The sequence below is a fragment of the Caloenas nicobarica genome, chromosome 1 (assembly GCF_036013445.1).
Source record: "Caloenas nicobarica isolate bCalNic1 chromosome 1, bCalNic1.hap1, whole genome shotgun sequence".
NCBI lineage: Eukaryota > Metazoa > Chordata > Aves > Columbiformes > Columbidae > Caloenas > Caloenas nicobarica.
In genome coordinates this window covers 166,209,043-166,224,642 of record NC_088245.1, presented here as the reverse complement: position 1 = coordinate 166,224,642, position 15,600 = coordinate 166,209,043, and positions in this window count along the sequence as shown.

Below are 15,600 nucleotides of genomic sequence, written 5' to 3'. Positions count from 1 at the left end.
GCACCAGAAGTAGCTTGTACATTACCAGAATCCAGTTTGTTATCCAGAAAAATGATACTACATTGCTTCTACCCCACTGATAATTTACGATTCTTGCCCTGAAAAAAAGCAAGCATGTGAGCCCATTGAGTAGCTAAGATGATCCATTTTGACTTATCTATTGAGAAAAAATGATTAAATAGTGTTTGGTTATTGGCAGCTTGGAGATATTGGGTTACTCTAAAGATTATTTTATGAATTATTATTTTGAAATAGCTGTTGAAGACTCCACTTGTTTTCCTTTTCACATGCACACATACACTCAAGTGAAGTTAGATGAAAGCTGAAGTTAAAATTAGCAGTAGCCTAAGGGCATTATTATAATTACTAGGCCGTTTAAAATATATCAGTATCATGTCTAATATAATAAAAGTAGAGTCATAACTGTAGCACAAGTAAGAACAAGAGACTATGCAAAAGGTTGTCAGATTCTGTTAGCTGAAATCAGAGCTAAAATAAACGCATTGTCTGTATGATTATGGCCACCACTTCTTACCAGACAATCTTCTGCAGAAAGAGGTCCTTTGATAGTTCTGACTCTATTGTTTTTTCTTCTTCTTTTCTTTTGTTTTGTTTTTCCTAAAGAGGTGAATTTACTGAAATATGGAAATATAACCTCCTCTTTAAAACAAAATAATGGGTAGCAGGGAAGCAAGTAAAAATCCAAATGTTAGGTTAAGCAGAAATAAAAGTTTATATCTGTTAGACTGCGTCATAGAAATGGGCCTAATCTTTCATATTAGAATTATTAAGAATTTGTAAATTAAAGGGATTTTAAAAAATTATTCTCTGCTTTAATAAGAACTGCTGACAGCAAAAGTTAAGCAACCTTTAAAATGGAATGAGTAATGAAGGAGTGCATCAAGATTTTGGCACTTAAGGTACTTCTGAGATTGTGAATTAATTTCCAAGCACTCAGATATTTTCAAGGACAGATAAACAAACACGGTAAGTCTGTCACTGTGGTCGGGGACAGGATGCAAGAGCCTAAACCTGCTCCATACAGGGTTCTTTCCACAAGGTGAGACCTACACTGATGGCCAAAAACCAGGACAGCAAATGTGCCAGTCTGAAGGATGCAGGTGAGGGTAGGATACACAAAAACTATTATGTAGCTTTTCTGTCAAAAGCTAAAAGCAACAAATAGATACGCCTCATTATTAGGTAACAGTGTACACTGTTATTCATTCTTGTAGTCCAGTCCTCTGTTACCTGGACAGCTGAGTGTAGCCGGGTGGCTGTTTCCAGGCTTTGGTTGCTCAACAGCGTGTGTGGCAGCACTGATGAGCTGCTTCTAAGATATGCCTATTTTGGTCTTCTGAGATTGAAATGCCCCAAACCAAAGAATATTTTAAGTTATTATCTTGATATTTTTATGGCTTGGAGGGCTTTAGTTTTGTCTTTTATACGTTCCCATTTTGTTTTTCTTTTTGATATGGAGAAACATTTTTGTACCTAAATAAAGCTGCCTTTGCAACAAACATGTGAAGTTCCCTGAAAGGTATCAACACAGTGGTAAAACATTTTCTTCCACTCAACTATTGCACAAGGGAGACATTTAGTTCAGAATGTTCAACAGCTCCAAAGAGAGACGACATCTGGTTTCAATTCACAGAAGCCTAGGGCAACTAAAAAGTCCTTCTAAAACCACACTGAAGCAGGAGGAGGAGGTGATTGTTTCTATGACAACAAAGAAAACTCATCCATTATACAGAGACTTAACAAAAAAGATATAACCATTTAAAAAATTGAAGTAATTAAGGAACATCCCGGGCAGGGAAAAGGAATGAAGGCAAAGACTCTGGTAGACTGCTTTTGTGAGAGTGGTGTGGATGTCTCCAGTCCTCTTTATAGAGAGAGAGAGAGATGTATTATAGTAAAGACTGGCCTTATGGAAATGCCTGGAAATCACAAAATGTTTTAACTACACCACATTGTTATACCTTACCGACTATCCAGACATACCATTCAGATGTTTTTGGAATAATTTCATTCTGTACACAAACATCCCTTAGTCTAGTATTCTCTTTCTACTACTGACTTCTGTAAAAACACCTTCATATTCCCAACTATTCGATGACATGTTGTACAACAATGTTTCTTTGATTGCAGTGGTCAACGTTTTTGTGGTATCAGCAAAAAACCCCATTTATTTCATTTTGTCTTAATCCATGTAACTGCAGCCTTCTTTCTTGCTTGATATAAACCCTTTATTAAAAAAAAAGAATATATAGAGCCATTTGATTAAGTAGAAATATCAGAAATTTAATTTAACTTCGTAGCCACTATTTTCCTGTTTTTTTAATTGTTAGATAATTTATTTTTTATGACAAAGAATTTAAGACCACAAAACAGATTTCCTGTATAGCAGTAATTACTATTTTCCCCTACTTTGTTTATTTAGTCATATGGTTTCCAATCAAATACTGCCTTCCAACTTTTTGTTATGATTTCTCCTTCCAGACCAACTTAATTCAGAAAAATAAAATGAAATAAAATCCTTTTTTTAATAAATTACTATCTGCTGTTTATCTGTTTAGACTTATATACAACTGTCAAACACACTGGCAAAATCAAATGTACTTAAAACAATTTCTGTGATTTACTAATGGAGTCTTTCTCCTGATGGGAAGTGTTTGCTGAAATACAGAACATTTACAAACAAGCTGGGCAGAATCCACTCCCTCATCTCCTGCATAATGCGTTTTCATGTGCTCAAGGAATACAGGACAGTAGGATGAATTTCAGAGAAACATTATACATGAGACATGAACATCTTAATAGAAAGCATAAAGGAAGGGAGAATAGAAAATTGCACTGTTAAGTTCTCCAAAGGAATGAGTTAGAACTTGCATTTACTGTCGTTATTTTGCACTGGGGTGAAATACTTGAAGATTAGGAAGTTATAATTTGTAGTTATTCTCTGTCTTTGATGTACCATGTCCAAGTCAAGTGAAGAATGTACCAATATAAAATTTCCAAGCCCTGGTCCTGAGGCTGTCAGGCACTAAAATTGAATTATCTAGTACAAACCAGATGTTCTATCACCTTGAGTATTTACTATTTACTTTCATAAACAGTAAAAAAGCTGACAAGAAAGATCTTTAATCTAAAATAAGAGGAAGAGAAAGACAAAAACATTCAGAAAAAATGTTGTAACTGTAAGGAAAACTGAGCAAAAGAGAGTGAGAAGCATCGAAAAGCCTAACTAACAAAAATACTAAAAGGCATTGATTAATATTTAACAAAGTAGAATACCTTTTAGCTATTTATTGTTCTATTTATGAAAGTATAACCCTATAAAGCACATAAGAATACTTCTCTCACTGGGAATCCAATATATAGAAAGTGTGTGAGATTATGGTCAAACGGAAATCATCTAGAGGATATAAAGACATAGTTCTAAACTCAGATTCGCTAAAGACCTCTAAATTAGGGTTCTGGGTTGATTATGCAATTTAAAAATAAATTTAGGCATTGCAAAATAAGTTTTTAAAAAATGCTTAGAATGAAGGGATCTTCAGTTCAGAATGCTTCTGATGCCAACTTAAGATACTGAGGATTGATGACTGCTGAATGTCTACTTGAAAAACATAACACAAGAGCTTGTTTCCCAAGATATCTCAACTTTACATCACTGATGGTGTTACCAAGGCATTGCTGGCATTCCTGTCCAGAAAAGGCCCCAGTGCTCCCCTTGAAAATCAGCCATCTCTTGCGTGGCTCCACCTGAACTATCTGTTCAGCAAAGTCTCACAGTGCTGTTTGTAACGTCTGTTGGCTTCTTGCTATGTTATTTGCTATGTTCAGTCTCATGTCAAACCCAGGAATTTCTCATCATCTCTTCTGTTAGGTCTGCCTCAAGGTAGGTCTTAGGTATCTATCTACAACCTTAGCAACAATAATGTTAATATACTGTGGAAAAAGCACTACCTACTTATGTTTGTACAATAAGTCAATGTTTGCATCATTCCTGTCTACACAGCAAATTAGAGACCAAAGTTGAACTCCCAATGAAAATATCAAGGGACAGAAATCGAATTCTTCTGTCTTTCAAGAAAGCACCTTAACTGAGAGGATATTCCGGCTGCAAGGCAGAGGAAAAGTTATTTGTTGTTCCTCTCTGGAAGTTATGGTGCTCTCTAGCAAGCTGTTTCAGGTCCACCAGTTCAGACAGAAAACATGGAAGGATATTACTCTCTGTCTTCTGGGACTGAGAAATCTCAGTCTTTCATTTAGCATTAATTTAATATTTGGGGGGGGATAAAATACAGAATTATAAAGCAAAAAAATGGACAATCTCATCCCTCCACCACTCACCAGCATGATGTGGGTAAATTTGAAAATCAAAAATTGTTTCCTACATAGTTTAGTAGTCGCTGGAATTGTGTTCCTCTTACATAGCTTTTATTACTCTAAAACCTTGAACTCTTTGCTGCACAGTAAAAAACTTTTCATTGCACGATGAAGCAACTTCAGAAGAGTAGGCAGCTCCCTTCTTTATACTGATTCTCAAGTTTAACTCTGATTTAGTTACCAAGGCATTTTTTGAAAATTAGGGCTTAAAAGATTTGAATCCACTCGGTCACGAGAAGCAATAATTAGCCTGAAAAATATTTCATCCATTAGGTAACAATAAAATGCGAGGCTAAGCCCAGCTGTGTATGAAAGAAACCAGCCACACTGTATTTTGGTGGAGCTCAATTGTTTAGGCAAATATCAGGTGTGCTTTGACAATTTTTAGAATGAGTTTCTTGGACAGGACCAAAAGGTTGCAGAGCCCACTTAGGTTTATGCCAAGATGGTGATGACAATACACTTAGCTCCATCAGGACTCAGGGCATCACTTCTGAGTAACTCAAGGAATGCTTGAAAAATGTTACATTAATAAAACTTGTGGGGACGGGCAGGACCTGAATCAGGGATTTAGGTCACAATGCTAGACATAGTTATTTCTGTTCCACCTAAGCCTTACTTCAGACCTCTAAGACCTTATCTGCAGCTTGTCATAAGGCTTATTGTAAATGCTTGGATCTTTCTAATCTGCAAGTTCTACTCTTTGAAATGAACCACTGAATTTACTGAGATATAAATTCAAACTGTAAATCAAAGATCTAAACTATTTGACCAAATAAATTTTGCAGATTTGTTTCAACTTTTGTTCCATTTGTGGCAAATAAAATAATGAAGTTTAATAAATGCATTGTATAAAATAAACTGTTCTCTGCCTGGAGGAATAGAAACAATAATAAAGGACTTAAAAAGCCAGTGGCAAGTAACATTTAACAAGTGCCTTATAATTTTAGATTTAAAATACCAGAACAATACCAATAAAACAATTTTTCCCTACTTTTTGGAGGGAAATAGAAATAATATGCTCAGGAATTTGGAAATTAATAAAGAAAGGAAATTAAATGAAAATGTGACACTAATAATAAAGTCAGCTACTTCAGTCTCATATAAATATATATTCAAGATTGCATGAAATATTCTAAAATGGTATTATAAAATTCTTTCTTCTTACCTCCCAAAGAAAAGGAAAGAAAAGTTGGAATATAAATCTTATCAACTGGCACTGAAAATAGTTAATTTCAGTAAATATAACCCTGTTACTTTTAAGGTTCTTTAAAAGAAAAAAAAATCCTTTCCCCAAATGGAGATTAGATTATGCTAATCCATATTTAACTGTCTAAGAGTTATTTTCTGTTTATTCTACTTGATACTGCAACATGTAAATATCAACTTAAGTTTCTTGCCATTGTTTCCAACTTAGCACTGACCACTTTTTCAGTTGATTTTAACTACCCTTTTCTGAATCAATGCATGAACTATCAAGAGAGACAAATGAGTGGAGGATGCACAGAGGGACAGAGACAGGTGCAGTGAACTTGCATTGACACCAAATACTTCATAAAGTCAATACACATGTTAAGTTTTCCATTTATACTTGCTTTATGGTGGGTAGATAGAAACAAACTTTCAGAAACTAGGACTTTTCACAGCCGTTTGGTAGATATGTGATCATATTTTAGATATTTTAACTGGACCTTTAGAGTACCTTTAGAGTACAGAGATTACTGTTCTAAAAATACCTAACATCATAAACAGAGGTCAGAAACAGAAAAGGAACATGAAGAGTGAAGAATGAAGAACTGTTCAGAAGCAAATGATCACTTTCCTGCACGCTACTTTCCTAGGACCAGGTCTTTTCTAGCTATTGTTTTGCCCAATATCAGCAGGAAAATACTGTACTTTCATCTTCAGAAGTCTGAGGAAAAACAGTGGTTTTAAGTTTGCCCACCAAAACAAAATTATTGTGTCAAGAGTTACCCTTCTCCTGCTATATTGCACTGTCCCAGATTATATTCTGTTAATATGAACCGTAGAGTAGTATATATATTAATGTAATTTAGAACAATAATTCTAGTATCTAAAACATTTGATCTACAATACACAGCACAACTTTTTGTTTTAATTATACAAGGATTACTAAGGCCTCTTTTAACCTTTTTAAACATTTTTCTTTTGTAAAATTGAGCATTATCTTTATTTTCATATTTTAGAAAGCTTTCTACTGCATAGCATATTTTATTTTGACTGATAAGAAAAATTTGATAACCTTTTTATTATGGATATTAGATGATTAAGACATCGTTACACTGCAGTGAATCCAGAGGACAGCCACTAGGATGATCCAGGGCTGGAGGATTTGTCCTTTGAGAAGAGATTGAGGCACCAGAGCTTTTTCAGCCTGGAGAACCAGTCACTGTGGGGAACCTAAGAGCAGCCCTCATAGCTGTGGGGAGGTCAGCAAGGACACAGAGCCAGGCTCTTCACAGTAGTGAGTGGCTGGAGGACAAAAGAACATACATGTGAATTAAACAAGGGAAGTTCAGACAGAAGAACCTTTTTTTCTCTGTGGACAGTCAACTAATGGGACAGATTGCCCAGGCAGAATGTACTGTTTTGGTCTTCACACATTTTCAAGACTCAACTGGACACAGCCTTGGGCATCCTTGTCTTACCTCAGACCTGACCCAGCTTTGAGCAGGAGGTTGGACTAAAGCCTTCCCAAGGTCCTTCCCACCTGAATTATCTTATGATGCCTCTGTGACCATATGATTAACTTAATAGACAGGAAAAATATACTTTCTTCTAACTTGTGTACAGAATGAACAGAAAATAACACGGGAACTTCCACAGGCAGGTAAATTGCTCCTCGTGGGTAAAGTATGTCTTTTGTTTAATTCATTATTAAGTTTTATTGGTTGAAATATTAGTACTTCTTCATTCAAAGTGACAATTAGCACTTATGTTTATGTTATACATAATATATTATTATATATTTAAAATACATACCGTATTAAATATATAAATATAAATATAAAATGCATTAGTAAATATCTTTAATTTTACCTGCAATTTCTTTACAGTCTTTTTTTTTTTCCCCTCTTCCCTTTTTGTTCTAATACATATTCAGTTCTGACCCACTTCTGGGTTTATGCTCTTACTTTCTGTGATGTTCAAAGATCCAATAAAATGTGCAGCATTATATTTTAAGTAGTAATGGTTCCTCTGAAACCTGAAGCTCTACAGAAAATGCACTGTTGGGAAATGGATATCCTTAGTACCCAGTGTTACAGGAAGTCAAAGCAAAGAGGTCACCCTTGCTCCAAAGGATTTCTGTCTAAATACATCACAATAGACAATAGTTGCATTCAGATAGAAAAAGGGGAAATATAGGGAAATTGTACTGTTCAGTTTCACCAGCAGTGGCCTTTTGGACAGGCATTTTTGAGCCTACCTATTTGTAGTTTTATGGGGAAATCTGAGTTTTATGTCTCTAAGGGAAGAGTACAGGTTGGTTTAGATGTTTTAATATTTTTTTTTTCTTTTTCAGAGAACATGTGTTTAAATGGATTTTTGTGTAATTCCATTTGTGCCCGTAGCCTCTTGTCCTGTTACTGGATAACTCTGAGAACAGTCTGTCTCTGTCTTCTTCGCACCCTCCTGTCATGTATTTACAGGTATTGCTGAGGTGTCCCTAGGCCTTTTCTCCCCCAGGCTGAACAGATCCCCACAGTGGGTAGGCCTTCTCATGCGTGGCTGTTACATTCCATGTAAGTGGCAGTTCACAGCTCACTCAGACTCACGTATGTGTCATGTACAAGGCACGGACATGACATAAGAAATCTTCAGTAACATCTGTGAAACCTTACAATTTCTAAGCTGAACTTGGCAAGGTTATAACTTAGGTTATAGGCAGAAATTACCGAGGATGAAGGTTATTTCAAACTGTATTGGGTTTGTGTGGCAAAATTTTGATAGTGGAGGGAGCTGCAGGGATGGCTTCTGTGAGAAGACATCAGGAGCTGTCCCTATGTCAGACAGAGCCAGTTTCATCTGGGTCCAAGATGGACCCATCACTGGCCAAAGCTGAGCCACAAGTGATGTTGATGGCACCTCTGTAATAACATGATTAAGAAAGGATAAAAAATGCTGTGTACTAGCTCTGAGAGGACTGAGAAAATGTGAGAAACAGCCCTGCAGACACCAAGGAGGAGGTGTTCCATGTGCTGAAGCAGAGACTCCCCTGTAGCCTGTGGGGAAGACCATACTGAAGCAGATTGTCCCAATGCTGCCTATAGAGGAGCACAATGGAGTAGATACTCATCCTCCTGCCCAAGAACGACCTGCCAAAGCAGGTGGATACATCCTGAATGCAACTGCAGCCCATGCAGAGCCTGTGCTGGAGCAGGATTCTGGCAGGAACTGAGGCCTATGGGGGACCCAAACTGGAGCAGTTTGTTCCTAGAGGACTATTGAGAGGACCTATGCTGGATCAGTTATTGAAGCAAAGTCCTGTGAGAAGGACATACATTGGAGCAGTTCCTGAAGGACTGTATCCCATGGGAGGAACCCCGTGTTGGAGCAGGGGATGAGCATCAGGAGGAAGGAGAGGCAGAAACAAAGAATTACGAAATGGCTGCAACTCCCATCTCCCATTCTGCTGCTCTGCTTGGAGAAGAGCAAGGACATAGAAGAGTTGAGAATGAAGTCAAGACTGTGAAGAAGAAAGAGGTGGGATGAAAGTGGTTTTTGTTTTGTTTGTTGTTTCGGTTTGGTTTGTTTGTTTGTTTATTTCTCACTATCCTAATCTGTTATTAATTGGCAATGAATTAAATTAATTTCTCCAAGTCGAGTCTGTTTTGTCCATGATGGTAACTAGTGAGTGATCTCTGCCCTTACCTTGACCCAGGAGCTTTTCCATTGTATTTTCTCTTCCCATTCTGTTGAGAATGGGGAGTGATAGAGCAGCTTGGTGGACACCTGGTAGCCAGCCAAGGTCAACCCACCACACAAATCTACTAGGACTTAAACTTTACAGGAAAGGCTGAGATTTCATATTGGATGGAAGTAAATTGATCTAGAGAAAAGACATGCAATGAGTATAGCTCTGTTCATGTAACATTAAGTTGAGGAAGCAGAAAAGAAGAGCAAGAAGGAAAGAATCCTGAGAAACCCCAGCTGAAAGCTGAAAGAAGTGACTAAGATTTCTAAAGGGAAGGAAAAATTTCATGTGGCTAACAGTTGGAGTGCATTGTATCTTCAAAAGAAATTAATCCAAATAAATAAAATGTTGCAGACAGACATCTGTGTGCTGGATTTCTGAGGTCTGTTTGGGAATTTTATAGCCTCCCAAAATTAACTTTAGAGGCTAATAGCATCAAGGCCCAGGACAAATGAGAAACCTCCATATTTTTTAATTTGACACATAGGGTAGTAGAGAGAGAGCCTGTGACTCGGGGTAAACAAGTATTTGCTTAAGTTCTTCTTCATAAGAAGTAGTGCTTTCAATTGAACAAAAAATTACTTGAAGATGTGGTCCAAAGCTGAATTAAACATTAGCTTTCTCTTAAAATATATATTAAAATAATCCCTTTTTGTGTGACTTCAAATTTCCTTCCTCAAAGGGAACAGAACTAGAAAGTCCCTATATATATATTTAATCTACCTAAAATGACGAGACTCAAAAAGTGTACTTTGTGTATTTGACTTCCAACATACGGCTTTACTTAAGCATAGTTCTTTGCTATCAGTGTATTGTAAAAATAAAAATTATGGGATTTTTTACAACTGTCTATACCAAATTTGCAGTACTAGCAATTTCTTCATATTTAAATTCATAGCATTCTATGTCTTCAGTAATGTTTGCAAAGTTAAATAAAATAGAGAAAATAATTAGAGAGAAAATTCTACAAATATTTGGGCTAAGTTTCAATTAATTTATCTTTGTTTTCCTTTCATGAATATTTCAGTTACTTTATTTAGAGGAACAACTATTCTTAATGAGCTGGTTTCTCAGTATTTGTACTAGAAGTGTTTGCTTACTTATTTGGAAAGATCTCTCTCCACATGACTCATAGTAGCCACAATACCTAAGCTATACTTGCAGTCAAAATATAACTCCAATTAAAACTCTTTTTAAAAACTTTTTATTTAATATCTGTTTATTTTAAAATTTTGCACTAGTTTATAATTGTGATATTATTGTCTTTCATTTTATCTATGAAGTTATTTAGTTGAATTTACAATATATTAGATTTTTTTTTAACAACTGCATGACTTTCCTTTGACCTTTTTTTTTGAAAAGAAGGAATTCAGCTAGATGGCTTTTTGTTTAGACAAGCAAGGCATGTAGAGTTTAATATCCACATCTTAGCGGGCAGTAGAATTGGTGCCAGCAAAATCAGATAGGTTAATGATAAGCTTAAATACCTAAATGGATGGAAGTTTAAGAGTATCTGTATTGCATTTAATACCATTTAGCTATGGAATAATATTTAAAACTTAAACTGATTACCTAGGTATTAGTATATATTCTTAGGTTGCTTCTCTTACATCTGTTCGGTAGACTGATCCTTTGTTTCTAAGTCTTGATTTGGTGCTGTTAGTCAGCTTCAGTCGAAATTAATAGAAAATAAAAGTTTGATTCCAAAACACAGTGTGTATGAGATGTAATCATAGTTTCCATTATTACAAGGGCAGAGGGGAAAAAAAAGAAAAAAAAAAAGATCTTTTTGTAAAGATTTTTTTTTCAGAAGCCTACATTTAAAAATAGCAATAAAAACATTCACTGTCTTCTTTTTATTTTAGATTGCAGGATCAGCTCTGTTACCATTACAACCTGTCAGTCTATTTATCCTTCAGTAGGGATAGGAAAAGCACTGATGGGAGTGGGCATTAAATTAGAGAGGGAACACATATGGTGAAGATGCTGTCAAACACCAGCATACAGAGAATAAATAAGTTCTTAATGAACCAAATCTGCCATCTCCAATTACTGCTCTCTCTTTCTTGACCCTGTCTCTTCACAGGCTCCCATGGCATCAGGATCTTACATGAAAAGAAATGACAACAGATAACTCAAATTGCCTGATTGTGAAATATATTTGTGGGTTTGTTTACTAAACAGAATAGCTAAAAATAGCTTGAAACTTTAAAACTTAAAAAGTGTCACTGACATAAAATTAGGCTGCGTTTTACCATGGATATCAAAAACCATTCAGGTACTACATACATGGATGGATGCAACAATACTGCAGCAGTATAATTACCTACAGCTGTTGTAAGAAAGGGACATAAAGGTTCTGTTGCAACCTTCCTGTCCTTCTAGGTAACCAGGGGGACAAGATCTTTGTGATTATAGCACAGGAGTAGGGTTAAAAAATATGAATTCCCTAAAAGATTCTGCTACAAAATTCTTAGGACATGTCCATGTCTTTTACATGCCACACAGGTGAGTCCGAACAAGCTGTGAACTAGCATTCAAATAGAAGAATTTAGCAGCCTTCATTTAGGAGAGTTTCTCTAACCTGCTTAGTGTATGAAAAGCTACATCTACCTAAAATTACAGGCAAAAAATCCTTTCCAAAAGCCTAAAACCATATAAGTGCTTGTGTCAAACATGGCTTCTTTGCTCTTTTGACTACAAAGATCACAAAGGAACCAACAAAAAAGTATCCCTTCTCTTAAACCTCCCAACAAATCTATTAGTGCAAGACTCCTAATAAAGAAAAGTTGCCAAGTAACAGAAGAATTTAAATGCCTGTCTTTTTCTGCAGTATCATCCTTCTGATGCTACCCTTTCAGGAGACCAATCACCATAGCACTACCAAGTCAGAGCTGGTGAAACCAGACTCCCATCCTACTGCTGAAGCCACATCATTGTCAAGTTATGAATGAAAAAATAAGAGTCTCAAAAAATACAGAACAAAGGAAGTTTTTTACAGCTCACATTCAGTATTAAGGGGAACATTCAGGACACTGAAGTCATTTGAAGGGGAGAGATGTCGTTTGTTTTGCAGTACCTTTTCTCTAGAATACATAAATAATTCATAATAAAAGGATTGGTTTGGAGTAAAAAGAGAAATACCTATTTAAGTAAATGTGGGAGATGTTTCAGATTTTCAGTCCCAGTCCTGAAGTATGTGGTTGAAATCCAGAATATACTTAGTTTTAGGAAGATACACAGCCCTCTTAGGCCTTTTAGATTTAAAGATGTTTAAGCCTCCCTTACAGTGAATATGATGGTTGTCCTCATCCTCATTTCTAAGCATGTCACTCAATTCATTCCGTCTGTGAGGAGATCCAGTTGAAGCTGAAGTTTTCAGGAAATGTTTGGACCATCTGTTTTTATGCATAGGACAGAGACTGTTTGAATAAAGAGGGGCAAAGGAGACTGGAAATGCGCAAAGCGCCTTAGAATAATAAGACAGGAACTCCAATTTCTACTTAAAAAAAATTTTAAACTACTGTAAACACTGATGTAATTGTGTATGTTTTCCAAGTAAAACTGGAATATTTGGGGAAAAGCATCATGTATCAGAAAAATATGGATAAATGTGTAAGTACATAATTAAAACAACTATCACTCTCATTGCACAGAATTTGACTTGCATTATGGCAGATCAGAATACACATATATAAGACGAGAAAGCTGGGGTTTTTTTGCATGAGGCACTTCTGTGTTAAACATCCTTTCTTTGCCAAATCTTCTCAGTTGTTTGGAAAATTGTTGACAGAGACAAAGATTCTGAAGCATTTATGTATCATCATAGACAAAGTGATACTGTGCTCTGATGTTGGTGATAATACTGTATTGTACCTTTATTCAGAAGGGATAGAATGTAGGCTGTCATAAGAGCCATTGCCAAAGTTTATTTTTTAAAAAGTAATTTTAATATACTGACCATGGTCTTGTGTATTTGTGCATACATATGTATTTGTGTAAATGTCCATGTTACTGAGGCTTCGTTATGTTTCTGAACCAGTTGAATCTTTTGCATGAACTGTTTCTGTCCATATGTTTGCATATGGCTGAACTCACCGTCGACATTCAACAATTATAATGACCTGTCAGAAACTGTTTAAACAGGAAAGATATGACTGATTTTCCTCCTTTGCATTTTTTCATTTTAGACTGTTGGTGAGGAAAGGAAATCTGACTGCTTGCTTGGCTGTCCAACTGATTTGCTCTAGGCTACATGAGAAACAGCTCAAGGCTTCTTAGTAGTGCAGGTAAAATTTTGTTTTGAGGTGACAGCAAAATTAATTTAAGGAGAAAATGTAGTCTATTAGTATTTTGGAAGGTTAATGACAGCAGGGAGAGACTTGCCAATGTCTGGAGCTGTTTTTTAGCAGGTCATGAATGAGAAAGGGACTCTGAAACAAGGTTAGAAGAGTTTCCAGGGACTTAAGGTAAAACTAGAGAGCTAGAAACAATCAACATGGCTTCCAGAGAGCTATAGCTTTATGGCAGAAATCTGTCTTTCTCCCCTGCTTTAGTCTTCTTCACGTCTTTTTACTCTCCAACATTATTTCTTCCTTCCTGGGGATATGAGGCATAGGTCTTCTCCTGTTCCACCTCCTCTTTTGGCAGATGATCCCCATCCGTATCATAGACAACCCTTTCCTTCATAATTCCTATTTCATTTCCCCACGAGCTCATTTCCTCCAATTTCTCCATGAGCTACCTTCACTCACCACATCTGCTTCCTCTGCAGCAGCCCCAGCACCTCTCCTCTGTGGCCATGCAGCAAGGAAAGGGAAAAACAGCATGACACTACAGTAGGGGCTGTGGTGCGGGAAAGAGCTTTGGGGAGCAGAGATTTCTCTGTCTCTTGCTGAGGCTTGGAGAGATGGAGGAGATGAAATAAGACACACCTTGTGTCCTCAAATTCCTTTTAAATTGAAAAAGAAGAGAAACTTCTGAGAAAGGGTTTCCAGAACATGGCAGTCACATATTCTATATCTCATAGGAATCAGGAAAAATGAGCAGTTTGCTGTCCTGTAAGACTACAGCTCTCCTACTTTTAGAAATGACCATTTTGAAAATGTTTTTATGAAATGTCACACTGGGCTTTTCTGATAGATATGCATGAAAAATCACAGTTTTGTGATACAAGGAAATGACTAAATATTGTTCAAAAATGTTAAAATTTGCTATGCTTGTTCTATTTCATTCCTAGAATGCTTCGGAGTACCTGTGAAGAAGGTTTGAATTTTGCAAATAGTGCCATTTAAATAAGATTACATACGAGTAAGTGAAATGAGAATTAAATAATGAAGATATTAAGTTGCTTAATCAATAGTCCAGCAGTTTTCTCCCTTTAGTACTATCAAGGTAAAAAGCATCTGACTCAGTGTCATTACTAACTTACAGGCCACTCCTTTCTCCCTCGCTATGTGTTTTTTGTGCTTTATCTGCACTGACAAAGCATAATTTCACTGGCATTATACTTACTTTTTAATGGAGTTCTGACTAATAACAATTATATGTCTATAAAAGCATAAAAGCAATGCTTATAATTTGTCTTTCCTACTATTTGTCATCATTAAGGATACCACCAAATCCCGTAGACAACAGAATCTTAAGGGAGGAGTTTTTCAGAAAGAAATCCGTGAAAGGATATTCATTACAAAGTCATGACCTCAGTGAACTAAAAGGCAAACAAGTATTCAGGCAAAGTACCCCGTATTTTTTATTCATTATTAATTTATTTCCTTGATATCCGTCTTGGTCACTGTACGAGGTAGGATAATAGTTTAGACTTTCCTCCTAACCCAGTAGGGTTGTTATTTTTTTGTTATGTCTTTATTTTAGGGGTGGGTTTTGCATGTGTGCATGCTTGCTTTTGCAGGAGGGAGGGACAGAGCCAGCATCTGTTGTGTTTACAGTGAGCCTCTAGAGCTTTGTACTCTCCAGGGTAAAGAAGTACTTTTTCTTTGTCACCTTTGACTATAATGAGGCTTACCTGTGTAAGATACTATTTTAAATTCTTTTTTTCCCTTATCTTTATAGTTTCTATCAATGTTTAGGTTTTACTACCATAAAATAAAGTTATCCAATAGTAATCTGAAACCATTAAAAACTAGGAGATTCCAGGTTTACAAAAACTTGTGTAACCTTAACTAGGCTCCATTATACCTGTAATTACCTTTGTCTTTATTTATATGATAACACGTAATTTCTTTCCCACATTCATTTTTGTGACATAA